This window comes from Plectropomus leopardus, chromosome 7 (assembly GCF_026936395.1).
Source record: "Plectropomus leopardus strain MGB_pleo_1.0 chromosome 7, ASM2693639v1, whole genome shotgun sequence".
Taxonomy (NCBI): domain Eukaryota; kingdom Metazoa; phylum Chordata; class Actinopteri; order Perciformes; family Serranidae; genus Plectropomus; species Plectropomus leopardus.
The window spans coordinates 3,730,928-3,744,807 of NC_142182.1; the positions used below are offsets into that span (position 1 = coordinate 3,730,928).

Sequence of the window (13,880 nt, forward strand, 5' to 3'; positions counted from 1 at the left end):
GACCCTCAGTCCACTGAGACACCTTCAAGTCAAACAGCCGTCTTTTTCTGTGCAGTGCACTTCTGTGGACGTTTTGGTGCCAAGATTTTGCTGCTGAGTGAGTGCTCTTGACTTTCACATTACTCTTTGGTACAATGAGGTGCTGCAGACATGCAGGCAGCAGCACAGAGGAGAAGAGAGGAGAGACCTTCTACTTAAAAGAGGTGAATTTACAGCTCACACCAACTTAAAATGATACAGTCTCTGGCACTTTAAAACTTTGTATGAAAATCAAAACGAATCGTCCAATATTCGTATTGAACCGCCAAATCTGATCGACTGGCATAATTCTGAGTCAGATACAGCTCTAGTTGCTACTGTGCATATATCAGCCTGAAAAGTTGGAATTAAGTAGCGCACTCGCTGTCCGGAGCTGTATTAACGTTGCCGGTGAAATTTCAGGAAGGTACGACATATTACATACTGCCCAAGATTAAGTAGTAGTATACGATGTACAACAATAGTCATCAGTTGCATGCACCAATTTGCCAGTCAGACAAACAAGAAGCAGCCTAATCAATAAAATCTTAAATACACGTAAACAATCCTGCATTCTTAAGAATGTCACACTGAACAAGCTTCATGTAGAAATTTAAAGCCAGTCTCAAACCGTTACTCATTCCTACTAAGTTTTGGGAAAAAAACTCTTGGAGGGCCATGTAAATGTTTAATGTACAGTACAAACAAAATGCAAAGCTCAAGAAGCCCCGTCAAAGTGGCAGGCAGCGGAGTTCTAGGTCAGGACGGGCTTGGTGAGCCAGGCGGGGACAAAGCTCTGGGCTAGAGGGGGAAAACCACTATGTCATGATTGAACACTGAAAGGAACTGGTGCTGGAGTGGAAACTGGGTCAGCCGGTCTCTATGGTCTCAAAACCAGCCAGCCTCAATTTCCATCCACCACCTACTTCTACTTCGTCAGTGAGTCAGCAAGCCATTCAGCTTTGTTTCCCTGTTCTACACTTTACACCCACTCAGACAGTCTGCAAGCAGCCAGCAAGCCTGTTCATGAACCGCAGAGACGTCCAGGCAGCCGCACAGTCGCCAAAATCACAAGCACTTAAACTCCAGTGATGGAAAGAAATTTGAAGTGGGAGATTTTATTAATCTGTCAGTATGTTTACATGATGTTAGAAAAAGTCGAATTATTGTGCTAGTTGGACTAAAACTGGACTTTTAAAATATATGTAAACGTGTTAGTCCGACTGAAATTGTACGAAATTGAATCGTTTCGTGCGTCGTGTGAACACTTCAGTCGTACTTCAACTGGGCCAGGTGTTCTGTGCATGCTCCCAGTCACTGTGCTGGCCTCCCTCGGTGGTTAGGGATAGGGACTGTGCGTTATTTCTGAGATGGGAAGGGGTGCTGCAAAAAGGCCAGGCTTTTTTTTTTTAATTTAAGCACTGAGGAGGGACTTCTTTTAGATTTTGGCTTAGGGCATACAACTTTAAATGGTTGTTTTTTATATTTATTTTAAATCAATGAAGGCAGTTTGCTCAGCACTGTTTGATTGTATGTACCCGACGCAATGGTTTTCTACCCAGAAGTTATTGCAAATTGACAGTTGTGACAATGATTCAGTCTACAATGTGGACTGTGTAAATAGCATAGATCTATTGCATCTAGCTGAAGGGAAGCATATCTTTACCTACTGTGGTGGATACAGACAGACTTCAGTCAATAAATTGATTCTCCCCTGGTGCTTGTATACTGGGGCAAGGACAGCAGTCCAGTTAAATGACCTGATCGTGCTATAACTGTAGCTCGACTCAACTGTGCACGTAAACATATTGAGTGTTGATAGCAAACCTTATCAGATTATTGGGAATGAAGGAGTGTGAAAACTCAAACTGTCAAACCAAAGACCACACTTTTCTCTCCCACTAATTCAAATCACCTGCACCTCGTTAATTCAACCACCTGTGCCTCATCAATTCAATCACCTGCTGTGATCTATATGGGTGTGTCTAACCGCTCCTCTCCCTGTTCTTCTTGGTTCTCAAAACCCTTCCCACCAAACCATCTTTCTCAGCAGGGCAGCAACTGTCTCAGCTGCTGGCACCATCACCTCACAACAAGGTGGTCCTGGTTATGAGCCCCTGGGGGATTACGCAGTGCAGAACTCATCCGGAAATGACCACCACCTCTCGGTTCATACACACTCCATCCTCACCACGACTCTATCTGAAGCATCCATCTCCATGAAGCCGATCCCCCTTAATCCCTCTCCTGTCCCCTATCCCCATCATTCCATCACAAGTCGCATTTGCACTGCCTGTTCAAGGCGAGAATGTCACGCCATTATGCCACCTAACAGTACTGTAGAGGAGGGACAGGAGGTAAAATAGCACCTATATGAGGTCTTTGCAAAACATGCTATGTGTGCAACCCACCACGGGAGATTTTAAAAGCAGCTGTTACCAATAAGCAGCAAATTAAAAGAAGAGCACTGACCGTAAATGTCCTTAAACTGGGAAAACAATGAGATTCAGGAGCTCGTTACCCTCTGGGAGGAGGACGAGATCAGCAGCCATATAACAGAGAAGGTAAATGATTGTGATTGACATGTTATACCTTTGTTACTGCTTATAAAGCGCTGCCGATGTATACAATATATGTCACACTAAGACCGACACTGTTGTGTAACATGTAACGCCCATCATGCCTCTTGTGATCGCGGGATGCTGCGATGCAGTGTAAAATCACAAACACTGGAGCAGAATGATGCCACTGTCGCTCAATTCTGTGTAAAAATGCAGGGGCGGTAAAAAAGGGACTTTATTGTGGCCCTATAGCGTGATCTCTGGAAAGCCGCTTATGATAGTTCATTGTGTGACCATGGCAACCACAGAAACTACACCTACCAAAACTCTGATTTAACTGGTATCCGAGTTCCCTTAATGCCAAACCTTTTTTATCATCAGACGACAGACAGATCAATTAGGAGAAACAGTATTGGAGCAACATCAGCTACAAAGTTTAATTATCTGATTCCAAAAATGTCCTCTATTTTTAACTTCAATATGCTTGGTTTAAGGGATAGTTCCCCTAAAAATGAAAATTCAGTCATTATCTACTCACCCTCATGCCGATGGAAAGTTGGGTGAAGTTTTATAGTGCACAAAACACTACCGGAGTTTAACGTGGAAAAGAGTTTCACTCATCTCCCGAACAGTTGAAACAAATGTTGAGGATTCAAACATTGAAAAAATACATAATAAAACCACAAAATGCCTCCATATTGCTCGTCTGAAGTAATGCAAGTGTCCTGAAGCCCTGACGTGCCATTTTGTTTGGAAAACGTCAGTGGCATCATGTTGTTAGCCATGTCACCTGTAGCTGCTAGTGTGGGAGCCGTGTCCACATATGTGCGCTCACACAAGACCAACGGCAGCTCGCTGTATCTGCACACCAGTATTCACATGCTCCAAGCCTCCCCCACACAGAGAGAGACTTATGGAGTTTACAGCAAGCAACAAGTCCCTTTGTCGGATTTAAAACTACTGTGTGTGTGTGTGTGTAGCAGGTAGCATAAAACACTGGCGTGCAGATACTGCGAGTTCTCATTGGTCTCCCTCGAGTGCATATACGTAAATGCGGCTCCCACACTAGGAGCTACAGGCTAAAAACATGACGCCAGTGACATTTTTCAAAACAACTTGGCATATCGGGGCTTCAGGACACTTGGATTACTTCTGATGAGCAGTTTGGAGACATGTTGTGATTTTAAGTATTTTTTCAACATTTGAGTCCTGGTCACCATTTGCTTCCATTGTTTGGGAAATGAATGCAATGCCTTTTCCCTGTGAAACTCCAGCAGTGTTTTGTGGACTATAGAACTGCACCTGACTTCCATCAGCATGAGGCTGAGTAGATAATGACTGGATTTTCCATTTTGGGTGAACTCTCCTTTTAGCTGTAAGATAAGATTACAGTAGGTGAACAGTGGATAACAGCAGTTTGTGCTGTGCAGGCTGTTAAAGTCAGAGGTAACCTGGAGCCACCTGTCTGAATGTACGAGTACGAATGTGCAAGGCCTTGAGAAAGGAAAATATATGCCATAACCAAAAACCTTTTATGAAGCCAATAATGCACCATTTTAATGACGGTTTTCAGTCTCACAAAGTTCACAGCTGAGAGCAAACAGTATGTTCTAAAGTGCAGAGTGAGCTTATAACGACACACACAAAAACACTCAGGCTGTTGGAAAGAATTTCATGAATTGTGAGTCAAATATCAGGGGTGGGAATTGAAAAGATTATATTGATACCAATGCCATTACTCGTGCTGTTTATCGGTCTGATTTTTAACAATTCCCTTGTTGATTTCCGATCAATTTTCTGTGAGGGAAACAGGAGGCCTTCACAGGTTTTCAGCATCAAAGAAACTGTTTTCTTATCTTAGTCTAAACACAGCACAGAAACAGAGTAAAAAGGCATGAAGCTGTGCAAAAGCTCCACTGTTTAACTGTTTTCTCAGTCAAAATAATCTGCTAGACTGCCAGTGTGGCGCGAATATTATTATACCATAAGATATTTACACTTAGTAAAAGACATGCTGCTCCATTGGGGGCATAGAGTGTCAAACACGAGGCATTCCTGGAATTTAAACTCAAGCTGTGAGGTTTTGACCCAGTCTTGTTTTTTGTGTTTTATGATCATGGAGAAAGTCTTTTGATAATTCTGAAAATTCAAAAATATTCCACTCTAAAGTATCTTGCTACAAATAGCATTTTCATTTTCTTCAGTGCTATTAAATACCAATTAAAAAATACTAAAAGGTAATGGAAATATGAAGGAAGGAAAATGAATAGCTCAAAAAATAAAAATCAGTTCAAACCTAACTTTATTTAAGTTAGTTTGATGTTAATACCAGGTTTATTTAGGCTGATTATTGCTCCAGATGGAAAGTTGAGGAAATACAGTTAGTTGTAGTTTAGACTATAATTTATAGTCAGAACAACATTTGCCAAACAACAGAATATTTCACAAATCTAAAGGTAAATTCAACACAAATATATTCTAACTAATGTCAATAAATAAAACATAAAATATATAAAGAAATGTAAGTCCTTTTCAGGAACATTGTTTAAACTGGAAATTGTGTCCCCAAAGGAAAACATTGTTAACATCTATTTTATATTTATCTTTGCAGAATTTAGTATCTTGTCGTTTCCTCTTCCTGAACAACAGGCTGGTAAACCGCGGCCCTGCTGTCTCATCACAACAAACTGTTATCAAAATGTTTTTGTTGCAACATCAATCAATACTGATAAGCACTGATGTAGGTTGCTACCTGCTTATAAGCAATAATAACACTTGTCAGTTCAAGTCTGAAGTTCAAACCGGATGTCTTTCCTGACATGAAACGTTTAACACGTGAACTACTGATACTGCTGTTAAGCCAGACTTAAAACGATTTTTGCAGTAATAACAAAACAAGCTGCACATTTAACAATCCAAAAAGGATGACTAAAATGTTTTTTTGTTTACATAATAGCCACTGTGGACTGTAAACCTTTTGAAAAGTGGAGCAACATCACTTTTCTTATGTTGTTTTTTATTTGCCTTTCCCAAGTATTTAGGAGCAAATTGGTGGAATTTCTTTCAAAAACATGGAAAAAAAGGCATTAAGTGACTTGGTAAGAAAGGTTCCACAAATTGAAAGAAATCAGCAAAAGGTGGCAAAAGAATGACCTGAAATGTAGCTTTTTAAAAAGAGAGCATCAAAATGCCATCCAAAAGCTAGGGAAAATATCAAGAAAGTATATTTAGAATTATTATAATTACATTTTTATATTACATTACAAACAAATATTTATATTTATAATTATTGTTTATATTTAGTATTTCTGTTCTGTTTTAGCATTTTTTTCCAGGTCACTTCCGGTGTTTTTTCTTTTACTTTTCTGGGATTTTAGGAGGTTTCTGGAGTTTTTGGACATTGGGGCTTAGCTAGGACATCTGTCAGGGGTTCAGGGGATGCTACACTGGCACTTTTACATATAACAATTTAAAATAGTAATATAATGAAATAAATACAAGTCACGCCCCAGCCACCTCCCTCCTCTGATAAATAAAATGCTGTCCCTTAGAGGGTTACTTACAGCAGAGGGAGGGTGATTGATTAAAAAACAACAACAACATTTAGCTTCAGGAGGGGTCAAGAATAAATACAAAACGCCCAACAAGATAAGATAAAATAAAATTAAAATAAAAAATAAATACATGTCAAACCCCAGCCACCCTTTCCTCTGATAAACAGAAGCAATGTCCCTTACAGGATTATTTATGGTGGAGGGAGGATGATTGATTTGATGACACATTTGGCTTTGAGCAGGTTCACAATAAAACAAAATAAAATAAAATATAATAAATAAATAAATAAATAACGTACAATCCCTAAGAGGGTTTAGATCAGATTTAGGTTGGAGAAAACGCATATCGACGGGGAAACCATCTTCAACACACCTCTTCATGCTTTTCCTTAAACCCAACTTTGGGATCCCCCGCTGCAAAATCATACAACAAATTGTCCCAGATTGTCTCTCGTGCACAAAAGCAACCAAAGCACCACTATCATGATCATCTTTTGGCAACCGCTGCGGAGACTGCAGAAACCGAGCGGTCGCCACATTTCCACTGCCAGTGCCAACACTGTGTCACGATATTTCATAACCAAAGCTGTCCCTGCTGCTGTTTCGACACAGCCCGGGTCTCCGCAACCACGCGTTACTGTGTCTTTCACAGCGAAATGCGACGGAGACATGAATAAAATCGCAGCGGGACGGATGCTGTCGAAGAAACGCTGTGCCAGATACCCACCAAGGCCTGTTTACATAGCTAGCATTAGATAGCATTGTTCACTTTAGGTCACGTTTAGTCAACATTTCACGAGCCCACGGACCGGCACCTACCTATGCACGAGCCTCCTCTGACCCCCGGTGATAGCGGACAGCAGTTAGCGTGACACACCGTGGGCGGTTTCCTCACCTTTTATTCATAACACAATTTAGATTAATATTAGCATACAGCTGCTAGCTAAGGCACGCTAACTGTCAAGACCTGGCCAGCGAGCTAACGTCCCTCCTCCTGCTCTAGAAAACTGACAAGACCACGGCGATGTGAAAACATCGACGATATCCATCGCGGATTAAAACAAAGCAACGCCACCGACGAGCAATATCGATGCGCAGAAAGCTTGTTTTCAGTGTGTACTTACAGTAGGCCCAGTGGGGTCGGTCTATCCATTGAAAGTAGCTCGTAATATGTAAAAGCAACTCACACAACTGTGACATAAACGATTCTCGATCGGTGACCCAGTTTCTCTTCACCGTCATGCCTGTCGGACCACTAACCTAGTTTCTCAGCCAATGGCGTTCGCGTTACCGCCGGAGGTGCCGCTACAGCCAATCAGACGCGAGTTCAGGCTGGGAAACTATGATTGACGTGCGAGTCGACCAATCAGAGCCGGTGTCGAACGGAATGCAGAGGCTGTTATGTGTGTACGTGTGTGTGTGTGTGTGTGTGTGCGCGTGTGTGTGTGTGTGTGTGTGTGTGAAAGTGTGTGTGAAGAGCACTGCATTAGGAGACGTGGTGGGCGGAGGAGCTCCGGCCCTCAATTTCCTCATACTGTATTTTGACACTTTTATTGATTTGTTAATTGAATTATTTTGAGCCCAAACTTACATCTGTTGAATGTAGACAATATGGCAAGAATACTCGGCCTTTTTAGTTTTTCTTTGGGGGGCCACTTTTGCAAAATGCCAGAAAGCCCCGGGCCAGTTACAACAGCCCCAATACACAGTGGCGACTGGTCATTAGGAGAAGGCATCATCAATGCTCAAATATTATTACTTGCCTCAATTCATTAGTTATATTACATCATCATTCCAATTTGAAAATCATGTTACACAAGCCCCAACTCCATTTTTAAGTCAAAGCTAAAAACATTACTTTTTTACACCGCCTACTCCACCTCACTACAAGCATAGTTTTAACTTGATTTTAAATAATTTTAAATGATCTTTTTTTTTTGCCATTGCCACTTTTGCCATTTTAATAGTGATTTTAAATCACTCAGTAGTTGATTTTCTTTGTATATCTCATCTCTTTTATTGTAAATCTTTTATTATGTTTTATATTTTATTGCTCCGTAAAGCACTTTGGATTGCCCTTTTGTATGAAATGTGCTGTACAAATAAAGCTGCTTTGCCTCGCATAGTATGTTTAAAACACTCAAAATACAATTCTCGTCCATGTTTACTGGTTTGCTTCCGCAGTAGAGTTACGGCGGCCGTGGGGGATTTATAGTGGAGCCATGGGGTAAATAATACGCATGCTCGGGGTGTTTACGTCATCTGAGATGTCAGAGTTGATTGGCTGATATTTCAGAGGGAACATGATGATTGGCCGGCTGTCTGTCTTTGAAGTCTCGCGCTGCTGACGTTAGCTGTGAACTTTAGCTCCTAGCATGAAGCCAGATCAATTTATGAAAATGAGTGAAGTAGATTTCTTATTGGAGGTTTGAAACCCTTAATTTACTGGAGTAATTGGGGTTAAAGCGCCTGGGTGCCCGCCAACCAAGGCATGCTGTCCGTACTCAAACTGCTGGTAAAACAAATCGTGGATTAAACGCGGAGTGGTTTTCGAAGAAAAGTGGCTAACGGTTAGCATCGACGGGAAGGCGCTCGTCTGTTTTCCCATATCTGCTATTTGGTTTGAGATGGCTTCTGGCTCATTTAAAAACATCTTTCTGAGAGGATTACGAAACGCGGAAGTCACCAGGACAACGCCGTAAAACTTGGCACACTTGGAAGAGTAACTGCGGCTGCTCAAACTGACAGTGCATACCGGCGGCGGTCCACTGAGCAGCGTGAACCACAGGTGGAGAACAGGTACGTGATCACGCGGATCATAGGCGGTCTGCAGTCTGTGATTCTCACTCTCTCATACTGTGGTTTGGTCAATGACCTTCCTCGTCAATTTATGACGTTTTAGGTAGCCCTCCGCTGTCAAAATATGAGGCGTCGGGATGCCGCTACAGAAATGCACGTGGTGGGATGACGCAATCCGTTACAGTGACGTCACCAAATGCGCAAGTGGTTGGATGGCTAAGTGTGGTCAAATAGGGCACACCCGCGCACGCACGCACACGCGCGCGCACACACGAACACGCGCGGAACGGACTCGAGCTCCAGATTACCGCACTCCCCACCCGACCAAGATCCGCGCTGCCAGCCGCTGTTTCGGAGATCCGCGCTGTCAGAGAGCCAGGCTGCCAGCCGCCCTGTCAGAGATCCGCGCTGTCAGAGAGCCAGGCTGCCAGCCGCCCTGTCGGAGATTCGCACTCCTCCGCTCTGTTCCTCTGTCTCACTGCGCTGCTGTCGGACATCAGCTGCGCCAATGTCCGTCCTGCTCTGGTTCTCCGTTGGTTTCTCCGCCGGTGTCCGCTCCGCTCTCATTCTCCGCCGGTATCTCCGCCGGTGTCCGCTGCGCTCTCATTCTCCGCCGGTATCTCCGAATGTTTGCTCCGCTCTCATTCTCCGTTGGTGTCTCCAAATGTCCACTTGACCATTATGAAATAAAATGATAAAAGACTTAAAAATTGAATAAAATAAGATAACTCTGCAGTAACGCACAAATTTCCCCTATGTGGGGTCAGTAAAGTTGTATCTATCTATCTGTGTATCTATAAACCAATTACAGATAATAACATAATAGAAAACCTAAAAAAAAGGCTACATGATAAATAAACCAATAAATCAGTAAAACACATCCATGTTATAACAAATACAATAAAATAAAATAAAACCATGTAGGCACTGTAATATTCAAAGGGGCCCTGAGGAAAACCGGTTGTGTATCTTTGTCTTTCACATGTGAAGACAAAGATACAAGACAGGTAACAACCCGCATTGAGATCTTTACCATATTAGACACCATACCATATTGTATTAGTTGTTTAGCCCAGTGATTCTCAAGCAAGGGTCCTGGGACCTGTAGGGGTCCTCAAGGGAATTCCAAAGGGTCCCCAAAAATAGGGAAGAGTTAAATTAACTATTCAATTCACTAAATGTGAGTCCAGTGTGAGTCATAAGAGTGACTGTTGGTGTTTCATGCACTCTACCACCTTTATTTAAAAAAAAAAAACAACAACAGTGTGAATCACTTCTTTTTTTATTGTGAATAAGAAAATAGTTGGGGGGCCATCCGGCACCCTGTCAGGGAACAGATTTGGCCCTTGGACCATGAGTTGAGTATCAGTGATCTAAGGGATGACCCAGAGGTCTTATCAGTTGCAGTGATTTCAAACACTGCTCAATAGGTGTCGCTGTTTATTTACTTTCTTTTTATCTTTTGCCATTTGGGAATGAAGTCAAAATGATCCGGTAAGTTTATAGACATTTGTTTCCACGTGAGACCATATAACTAGCTAATATTCTGTGTCACTGACAGCATTAAACCAAATCATCTGTAAGTTGTCAGACATGATATGAATTAACCATCAGTTGAATTTTACAGGTTAAAGAAAAGTAAAATGGGTAAATACAGTATATAAACATATACATTTACTTTTATACATTAATATACATGTGCTGGCTGTATTTTCTTAAAGTAATGTATCACATTGCAATCAGTAGTAATAAATAGTGGCAATAATAACAACAATGATAAGAATAAGAAAGTACAAAGTATCAAAGTCACTTTTACCAATTATGGTAACATTTATGTGATTTTAGTATTTTTTTGGTCATTTATATTAATTATTAATTAATTCATTTATCTATTTAGTTATTTATTACAATAATAATAATTATAATTATTATGATCAGTAGTGCTGATATTATCAACAGTTTTCATTCACAGCTTTAAAGATGACACATTATGATATTAGTGAGACAAATAAGTTATTTATAGAAGTGCACCTGAACCTGGTCTGACTTCATACATTCATATACTCGTGTGTTGTGCCCTGAAGCAGCTTATGTCACGCCTGTTTTGCAAGAGCAGCTTAACCTGATTTGGCCAATAACACATTTCTGTGGATCTCCTCATTCAAATTATTGAATGATTGAATGAGTAAACAAGGTCAGCTGGGTCTGGGTCCTGAGCCATAAATAAAACCATCCCATTTTCACTAATAAACAGTTAGTTCAGTGTATGACGGGTCGATTACAAAACATACAATACAAAAATGACACTGCTCAACCTTACAAACAAATATATTCTCACACATACCTTTTACATGAAACATGAAGTCAGACATCAGACTAATACTTTCCCTTTACATGTGGAAAAAGATTAAAATAATTTAAATGATGTATTTTACAAACATACATTACATCACTAGATGACAGTATTGAGTCATATTTAAACAACATCAGATTTAAAGGTAGAATTCATAGTTTTCATTCCTATATTGTTTGGTTGGTGTTGGCTTTTGACACTTCATGTTTGGTGTGTTCTTGCGTTGTTGTTTTTTTTTTTTTTTTAAAGTATACAGTTTCTATCAAAAAGTCTTTTTTTCTTTTTTTAACAGATTGTTTGTTATCTAAACTTCATAAAAATACTTGAAAATGACTAAATATCCTTGTTAATTTCCATTAGACTTTACGTGTCTGTTGCATTCATTGCTTATAATCACAAATTAATATTTGTTTTTCTAATATTTAATACTTTAATAAAGAAACCGGCCTGTGGTTGTTCCTTATGCTATTTGTGCCATACTGTTAATTGATCCCTTTCCCGCTTTTTCTTTTTCTTCTCTTTTTTAAAGGTGACAGGCAACCTGTAGATCCTTTAGGAGCACAGTGAAGTTGAATGTCCTTTAATTCAAATTATCCACCACATTTTTTAATGAATGCAACTCGTACTAATATTCTGCTGCATTCAGGTACTGTCGGATCTTTCAGAGTTCTGTATTATGGCGCAGGTAATGCTTCTGCAAAGTTGTACATATAAAATAAAATAAAAAAAAATGTATGTATAAATATGGGTATGTTATATGAGTAACATGGGGTTGTTATAAATTAATTACCGAACACTTTATATAAGTACAGCTGTAACGGTTAGTTGAATAATCAATCAACATTTAAGTTTTTGTTTCTTTCTTTCTTTTAAATAAAATTGAGATTTTAAGGGCATGTTATTTCCAATTTAGTTTAAACTTTTGAGTTGTTTTTTTTTTTTTTTTTTAAGATTTTCATCTTTTCTTCAAATTGTAATTTTTTAGTATGTTTAAGTTATTTTTAGTTTTGCTATGTTTTTTCGTTTTATTAATTTATAATTTCGAACTTAGTTGTGTTTTTTCTTCTTAAATAAATTTGAGATTTGGGGTGTGTTTTGTATTTAAAAAAATTTCAGATTTTTGAAGATTTTTCTGCATTGGGCATTGTTACTTCTCATAATTATGGCACAATTTCCTGATTCTACTTACGTTTACCCAAGTACCATATTTAATGCAGGACTTTTACTTTTAACAGAGTATTTTCACAGTGCGGTATTAGTACTTTAACTCAAGTAAATGATCTGTGTACTTTTTCCACCACTGTTATGTACCAAAAAGCCTAAATATTAAAACAAAAAGGTCTTAGTATGTCAAACGCTGACGCGCGCGAGATATTACGAGCTGCTCGTGAAGGCATCGTGCCTATCACATGGCAGGTGATAGTCGAGGAAGCTCGCGCTCCTCTAACGCGCTCAGTACAGTCGACTCTACAGCCCAGAGCCCGGTGTATGTGTGAGTGTGTTTTCTGTGTGTGTGTGTGAGGGGCATGTGTGAGTGTGTGTGTGACTGCGTGCTCACCTTAACTTCAAGTGTCTTCGGAAAACGAAATTAAAGGATTTTGTTCCGATAAAAGCGTCGGAGGAGTCGCGTTTGGTGAGTAAATTTAACTGGATGAAGCTAATTTACCTCCAGCAGGAACCTGCTGAGCTCCTGTCACACCAAAGTGTCATTCAGTGTCGACTAGTTATTTTCTCTGGGGATTTCATACGAGTTAAATAGAGTTACTGCAGGAGATAAGTTTACTATCAACTTTGCTCGTATTTATAAGTAACAAATAAGAGACTTAAGGCTGTATTTAAGGGACTGTCAGGAGCGCTGTTTGGCTGGAAATAAATGTTAGGTTTTCACATTTTGTTCGTTTTTAAGGCAGTAAAAGTGCTTTCATGCTTCGTGGAGTTGTCCCCATACAAAAACGATGATAATGTACCAGGGACGTAGCTATGGAGTCAACACTGGGGGGGGGGACCAAATCTGCTGAGGGGTGCCCAGAAAAAAAGGAAAAGAGTGAAAACTTATTTACTTTTATTTTATGTTATTAATCTTAACTGGTTTCTGTATCTTGGGAGATACAGTCATTTGGCAGTCTGTGGGGGGAGGGGCATTAACACTTAAGGACTGGGGCATTTTACACGCCATTTTTCATTCTTTATTTTCTGATAATTTTGGCTGTGTTCATGCTTTAATATTACACATGCTTGTATCGCTCTGTGCACAAAATGCGCTTTTCAAAATCAAGCTTTAAAAAATATTCTAAATATAAGATATTATTTTCTACTTTCTTTGAGTTTTTTAACTAACATCAATCCTAATCATAAGTATCAAATATTTATTTACAGAATTTTAACCCTTTGGGTAAAAATCGAAGTGAAGATGGAGATCAGAGATGTTTCATATTGCTTGTGTTATCAGTTTGACATCCTTGTATCAGTTGTGTCCTGCAGATCTAGCATGGCGATTCAATATTTAATATGCGCTTTTATTATAGGCTGGACATTTCCACAACCGTAAATTCGGCTTGTGTACAGGCGGCGTGCTAGAAAACATGGTAGGCCTAC

The 13,880-nt window shown here is 39.9% G+C and overlaps 2 protein-coding genes across 5 annotated transcripts in view; one reads left to right on the plus strand and one right to left on the minus strand.

Moving 5' to 3' along the window:
* Positions 1-7,416, minus strand: part of bmal1a (basic helix-loop-helix ARNT like 1a) — a 34,796-nt gene extending 27,380 nt beyond the window's left edge. The window contains exon 1 of the mRNA XM_088079680.1: positions 7,258-7,416. The gene's annotated coding sequence lies outside the window, so the exon portion shown is untranslated. The remainder of the gene's footprint in view (positions 1-7,257) is intronic.
* Positions 7,417-12,710: 5,294 nt separating this feature from the next.
* The window catches only part of ppfibp2b (PPFIA binding protein 2b), a 97,604-nt gene continuing 96,434 nt past the window's right edge, over positions 12,711-13,880 (plus strand). Inside the window, exon 1 of one of the 4 annotated variants that reach the window (XM_088079682.1) lies at positions 12,711-12,918. The gene's annotated coding sequence lies outside the window, so the exon portion shown is untranslated. The remainder of the gene's footprint in view (positions 12,919-13,880) is intronic. The other 3 variants (XM_088079683.1, XM_088079684.1, XM_088079685.1) reach the window with 3 other exon arrangements.